We start from the raw sequence: 8,080 nt of genomic DNA on the forward strand, positions 1-8,080 counted from the left end.
CTTGCACCCGTTGTAGATGGACGTAGAGCTTATCACACCCAATCATCACGTGGTGTCTGGGCACGATGAACTTTGGCAACGGTGCATACTCAGGGAGAACACTTTTATCTTGAAATTTAGTGAGAGATCATCTTATAATGCTACTGTCAATCAAAGCAAGATAAGATGCATAAAAGATAAACATCACATGCAATCAATATAAGTGATATGATATGGCCATCATCATCTTGTGCTTGTGATCTCCATCTCCGAAGCACCGTCATGATCACCATCGTCACCGGCGGGGCACCTTGATCTCCATCGTAGCATCATTGTCGTCTCGCCAATCTTATGCTTCTACGACTATCGCTACCGCTTAGTGATAAAGTAAAGCATTACAGGGCGATTGCATTGCATACAATAAAACGACAACCATATGGCTCCTGCCAGTTGCCGATAACTTGGTTACAAAACATGATCATCTCATACAATAAAATATAGCATCATGTCTTGACCATATCACATCACAACATGCCCTGCAAAAACAAGTTAGACGTCCTCTACTTTGTTGTTGCAAGTTTTACGTGGCTGCTACGGGCTTAGCAAGAACCGTTCTTACCTACGCATAAAAACCACAATGATAGTTTGCCAAGTTGGTGCTGTTTTAACCTTCCCAAGGACCGGGCGTAGCCACACTCGGTTCAACTAAAGTTGGAGAAACTGACACCCGCCAGCCACCTGTGTGCAAAGCACGTCGGTAGAACCAGTCTCGCGTAAGCGTACGCGTAATGTCGGTCTGGGCCGCTTCATCCAACAATAGCGCTGAACCAAAGTATGACATGCTGGTAAGCAGTATGACTTATATCGCCCACAACTCACTTGTGTTCTACTCGTGCATATAACATCAACACATAAAACCTGGCTCGGATGCCACTGTTGGGGAACGTAGTAATTTCAAAAAAATTCCTACGCAAACGCAAGATCATGGTGATGCATAGCAACAAGAGGGGAGAGTGTAGTCCACGTACCCTCGTAGACTGAAGGCGGAAGCTTTAGCACAACGCGGTTGATGTAGTCGTACGTCTTCACGATCTGACCGATCAAGTACCGAACGTACGGCACCTTTGAGTTCAGCACACGTTTAGCTCAATGACGTCCCTCGAACTCCGATCCAGCCGAGTGTTGAGGGAGAGTTTCTTCAGCATGACGGCGTGGTGACGATGTTGATGTTCTACTGACGCAGGGCTTCGCCTAAGCACAACTACAATATTATGGAGGTGTACTATGGTGGAGGGGGGCACCGCACACGGCTAAGAGATCAATGATCAATTGTTGTGTCTCTGGGGTGCCCCCTGCCCCCGTATATAAAGGAGCAAGGGGGGTGCGGCCGGCCATAGGAGGAGGCGCGCTGGAGGAGTCCTACTCCCACCGGGAGTAGGACTCCCCTCCTTTTTCCTAGTTGGATTAGGACTTGGGGGGAAGGAGGAGAGAGGGGAACGGAAAGGGGGGGGCGCCGCCCCCCTCCTTGTCCAATTCGGACTTGGGGGGGAGAGGGGCGCGCGGCTGCCCCTTGGCCGCCTCTCCTCTTCGTCCACTTGGGCCCATAAGGCCCAATAGCCTCCTGGGGGTTCCGGTAACCCCTCCGGTACCCGGTAAAATCACTATTTCACCCGGAACACTTCCGATATCCAAACATAGGCTTCCAATATATCAATCTTCATGTACCGACCATTTTGAGACTCCTCGTCATGTCCGTGATCACATCCGGGACTCTAAACAACCTTCGGTACATCAAAACACATAAACTCATAATAAAACTGTCATCGTAATGTTAAGCGTGCGGACCCTACGGGTTTGAGAACTATGTAGACATGACCGAGACACATCTCCGGTCAATAACCAATAGCGGAACATGGATGCTCATATTGGCTCCTACATATTCTACAAAGATCTTTATCGGTCAGACCGCATAACAACATATGTTGTTCCCTTTGTCATCGGTATGTTACTTGCTCGAGATTCGATCGTCGGTATCTCAATACCTAGTTCAATCTCGTTACCGGCAAGTCTCTTTACTCGTTCCGTAATACATCATCCCGCAACTAACTCATTAGTTGCAATGCTTGCAAGGCTTAAGTGATGTGCATTACCGAGAGGGCCCGGAGATACCTCTCCGACAATCGGAGTGACAAATCCTAATCTCGAAATACGCCAACCCAATAAGTACCTTCGGAGACACCTGTAGAGCACCTTTATAATCACCCAGTTACGTTGTGATGTTTGGTAGCACACAAAGTGTTCCTTCGGTATACGGGAGTTGCATAATCTCATAGTCATAGGAACATGTATAAGTCATGAAGAAAGCAATAGCAAGATACTAAACGATCGTGTGATAAGCTAACGGAATGGGTCATGTCAATCATATCATTCTCCTAATGATATGATCCCATAATCAAATGACAACTCATGTCTATGGTTAGGAAACATAACCATCTTCGATTAATGAGCTAGTCAAGTAGAGGCATACTAGTCACACTCTGTTTGTCTATATATTCACACATGTATTATGTTTCCGCTTAATACAGTTCTAGCATGAATAATAAACATTTATCATGATATAAGGAAATAAATAATAACTTTATTATTGCCTCTAGGGCATATTTCCTTCAGGTAAAGCGAACGTCAAGCGTGCGTAGAGTTGTATCGGCGGTCGATAAAACTTGAGGGAATATTTGTTCTACCTTTAGCTCCTCATTGGGTTCGGCACTCTTACTTATCGAAAGAGGCTACAATTGATCCCCTATACTTGTGGGTTATCAAGACATTTTTCTAGCGCCGTTGCCGGGGAGTCATAGTGTGCGGTGAATATTCTCATGTGTGCTTGTTTACTTTATCACCAAGCAGTTTTTATTTTGTGCTCTTGTTTTCTATCTTTAGTTATGGGTAGGAAACGCAAAATGCCAAAAAAAAATAGTGGTACCTACTGAACCAATGGTTGAAGAACCAGTCAAAATCGATCACACTCTTGAAGATTTTTACTTGGATCATCTTCGATCCCTATGTGCTCGTGTTGAAACCCCAACTAGCTTAGTTGAGGGAAAATCTTTAGATGAGCATGCTTGTTATGTGCGACACCGCATATCTGAAAAAGGGAAACTTTTACTGGATCAAATTCATCGTTTGCAGTGCTATGCTTGGAATTTATGTGAAATATATGATTGTACTTGTTGTTCTAAAGACCCTAAGAAACACCTTCCTTACCAATGTGGTTTTAGTGATAATGGAATCGTATCTTTGTATACTAAGGGTGTTTATAATTACTATGATGTTCAACAAATTGAAGAATTTATTGCTTTTAGGGGTACTTGTGAAATTGCTTCTTTTATTGAAGAGTGTGGTACTACTCTCTACAAATCTGAAATTTTGGCCATACTTAAATATTGCTATGATAATTATGCTTCTAATCCTTATATTAAACCATATATAGAGGACTCCTCCGCTATCCAAGAAGAGACTAATATTTTGCAGGAGTCTATGGAAGAAGACATTAATGATATTGTGAGCTCATTGGATGAAAAAGATGAGGAGGAGAGCGAAGAACAAAAGGAGGAAGAGCGGATTAATTGTTGGGGATCATAGCAGAAATTTAAAATTTTCTACGCATCACCAAGATCAATCTATGGAGTAATCTAGCAACAAGGGGAAGGAGAGTGCATCTACATACCCTTGTAGATCGCTAAGTGGAAGCGTTGCAAGAACGCGGATGAAGGAGTCGTACTCGTAGCGATTCAGATCCCGGTTGATTCCGATCTAAGTGCCGAACCACGGCGCCGCCGCGTTCAACACACGTGCAGCCCGGTGACGTCTCCTACGCCTTGATCCAGCAAGGGGAGAAGGAGAGGTTGGGGAAGACTCCATCCAGCAGCAGCACGACGGCGTGGTGGTGAAGGAGGAGCGTGGCAATCCTGCAGGGCTTCGCCAAGCACCGCGGGAGAGGAGGAGGACTTGGGAGAGGGGGAGGGCTGCGCCAGAACTTGGGTGCGGCTGCCCTCCCACCCCCCCCCCCACATATATATAGGGGCAAGGGAGAGGGGGGCCGGCCCCCTCAGATCCAATCTGAGGAGGGGGCGGCAGCCAGGGGGTTGCCTTGCCCCCCAAGGCAAGGGGGCGGCCCCCCTTTAGGGTTCCCCCAAACCCTAGGCGCATGGGCCCTAGGGGGAGGCGCCCAGCCCACTAAGGGGCTGGTCCCTCTCCACACACAGCCCATAGGGCCCTCCGGGGCAGGTGGACCCCCGGAACCCCTCCGGTGGTCCCGGTACAATACCGGTAACCCCCAAATTATTTCGGTGACCGTATGATGACTTCCCATATATAAATCTTTACCTCCGGACCATTCTGGAACTCCTTGTGACGTCCGGGATCTCATCCGGGACTCCGAACAACATTCGGTAACCACGTACATCTATTCCCTATAACCCTAGCGTCATCGAACCTTAAGTGTGTAGACCCTACGGGCTCGGGAGTCATGCAGACATGGCCGAGACAACTCTCCGGTCAATAACCAACAGCGGGATCTGGATACCCATGTTGGCTCCCACATTCTCCACGATGATCTCATCGGATGAACCACGATGTCAAGGATTCAATCAATCTCGTATACAATTCCCTTTGTCCAGCGGTATGATACTTGCCCGAGATTCGATCGCCGGTATCCCGATACCTTTTTCAATCTCATTACCGGCAAGTATCTTTACTCGTTCCGTAACACATCATCCCGTGATCAACTCCTTGGTCACATTGTGCACATTATGATGATGTCCTACCGAGTGGGCCCAGAGATACCTCTCCGTTTACACGGAGTGACAAATCCCAGTCTCGATTCGTTCCAACCCAACAGACACTTTCGGAGATACCTGTAGTGTACCTTTATAGCCACCCAGTTACGTTGTGACGTTTGGTACACCCAAAGCACTCCTACCGTATCCGGGAGTTGCACAATCTCATGGTCTAAGGAAATGATACTTGACATTAGAAAAGCTTTAGCAAACGAACTACACGATCTTGTGCTAGGCTTAGGATTGGTTCTTGTCCATCACATCATTCTCCTAATGATGTGATCCCGTTATCAATGACATCCAATGTCCATGGTCAGGAAACCGTAACCATCTATTGCTCAACGAGCTAGTCAACTAGAGGCTTACTAGGGACATGGTGTTGTCTATGTATCCACACATGTATCTGAGTTTCCTATCAATACAATTCTAGCATGGATAATAAACGATAATCATGAACAATGAAATATAATAATAATAACTAATTTATTATTGCCTCTAGGGCATATTTCCAACAGTCTCCCACTTGCACCAGAGTCAATAATCTAGTTCACATCGCCATGTGATTAACACTCATAGGTCACATCACCATGTGACCTACATCCAAAGAGTTTACTAGACTGAATAATCTAGTTCACATCACTGTGATTAACACTCAATGAGTTCTGGGTTTGATCATGTTATGCTTGTGAGAGAGGTTGTAGTCAACGGGTCTTGCCATATTCAGATCCCTATGTATTTCGCAAAACTTTATGTCATATCGTAGATGCTGCTACCACGTTCCACTTGGAGCTATTCCAAATTGTTGCTCCATTATACGTATCCGGTATCTCTACTCAGAGCTATCCGGATAGGTGTTAAGCTTGCATCGACGTAACTCTTTATGTCGAACTCTTCATCACCTCCATATCCGAGAAACATTTCCTTATTCCTCTAAGGATAATTTTGACCGCTATCTAGTGATCTACTCCTAGATCACCTTTGTACCCTCTTGCCAGACATGTGGCAAGGCACACATCAGGTGTGGTACTCAGCATGGCATACCATATAGAGCCTATGACAAAAGCATAGGGGACGATCTTCGTCCTTCCTCTTTCTTCTGTCTTGGTTTTTGAGTCTTACTCAACTTCACACCTTACAACTCAGGTAAGAACCCCTTCTTTGACTGATCTATTTTGAACTCCTTCAAAAACATGTCAAGGTGTGCGTTTTTTGAAAGTATCATCAAACGCCTTGATCTATTTCTATAGATCTTGATGCCCAATATGTAAGCAGCTTTATCCAGGTCTTCCTTTGAAAATCACTCTTCAAACAACCGTTTATGCTTTCCAGAAATTCTACATCATTTCGAATCAACAATATGTCATCCACATATACTTATCAGAAATGTTGTAGTGCTCCCACTCACTTTCTTGTAAATACAAGTTTCTAGCAAACATTGTATAAACCTAAAAGCTTTGATCACTCCATCAAAACATATATTCTGATTCCGAGATGCTTGCTCTAGTCCATAGAAGGATTGCTGGAGCCAGCATACCTTTTAGCATCCTTAGGATCGACAAAACCTTTTATTGTATCACATACAACTTTTCTTATGAAAACTGGTAAGAAAACTTGTTTTGACATCCATCTGTAAGATTTCATAATCGAAAAAATACAGCTAATGCTAACATGATTCCGATGGACTTAAGCATCGCTACGGGTGAGAAATTCTCATCGTAGTCAACTCCTTGAACTTGTGAAAAGACTCTTTCCGACAAGTCGAGCTTCATAGAGGGTAACATTACCGCCCACGTCCGTCTTCTTCTTAAAGATCCATTTATCTCAATGGCTTGCCGATTATCAGGCAAGTCCACAAAAGTCCATACTTTGTTCTGATATATGGATCCTATCTCAGATTTCATGGCTTCTAACCATCTGTCGGAATATGGGCCCACCATCGCTTCTCCATAGCTCGTAGGTTCATTGTTGTCTAACAACATGATATCTAAGACAGGATTACCGTACCACTCAGGACTAGTACATATCTTTGTCGACCTATGAGGTTCGATAGCAACTTGATCCGAAGCTTCATGATCACTATCATTAACTTCCTCTTGAATAGACGTAGGCACCACAGAAAACATCTTTCTGTGTTGCATCACTCTCTGGTTGAACTAAAGGTTCAACAACCTCATCAAGTTCTATCTTCCTCCCACTCAATTCTTTCGAGAGAAACTCCTTCTCGAGAAAGGACCCGTTCTTAGCGACAAACAATTTGCCCTCGGATCTGAGATAGAAGGTATACCCAACTGTCACCTTTGGGTATTCTATGAAGATGTGTTTGTCCGCTTTTGGGTTCGAGCTTCTCCAGCTGAAGCCTTAAGCATCGCAGCCCAAACATTAAGAAACAACAACTTTGGTTTCTTTCCAAACCAATGTTCATATTCCGTCGTCTCAACGGACTTAGATGGTGTCCTATCTAAAGTGAATGTAGTTGTCTCTAACGCATATCCTCAAAATGAAAACGGTAGATCGGTAAGAGACATCATAGATCGCACCATATCTCATAGGGTTCGATTACGACATCCGGACACACCATTACCCTGTGGTGTTCCAGGTGGCTTCAACTGTGAAACAATTCCACAATATCTTAAGTGATTGCCAAACTCATAACTCAGAAATTCTCATTGATCAGATCATAGGAATTTGATCTTCTTGTTATGATGGTTCTTAACTTCACTCTGAAATCACTTGAACTTTTCAAATGTTTCAGACTTGTGCTTTATTAAGTAAATATACCTATATCTACTCAAATCGTCGGTGAAGATGAGAAAATAGCGATATCCACCGCACGCTTCAATTCTCATTGGATCACACGCATCAGCATGTATGATTTCCAACAAGTCACTTGCACGTTTCATTGTACCTGAAAACGGGGTCTTAGTCATCCTGCCCATGAGGCATGGCTCGCATGTGTCAAGCGATTCAAAATCAAGTGACTCCAAACATCCATCGATATGGAGTTTCTTCATGCATCTTACGCTAATATGACCTAAGCGGCAGTGCCACAAGAAAGTGGTACAATCATTATTAACTCTACATCCTTTGGCGTGAACATGTGTATTACTACGACTGAGATTCAATGAACCATTCACATAGGGTGCATGACCATGAAAGGTATTATTCATGTAAACAGAATAACCAGTATTCTCTAACTTAAATGAATAACCGTATTGCAATGAACATGATCTAATCATATTCATGCTCAACGTAGACACCTGATAACA

This window comes from Triticum dicoccoides, chromosome 3A (genome assembly GCF_002162155.2).
Source record: "Triticum dicoccoides isolate Atlit2015 ecotype Zavitan chromosome 3A, WEW_v2.0, whole genome shotgun sequence".
Taxonomy (NCBI): domain Eukaryota; kingdom Viridiplantae; phylum Streptophyta; class Magnoliopsida; order Poales; family Poaceae; genus Triticum; species Triticum dicoccoides.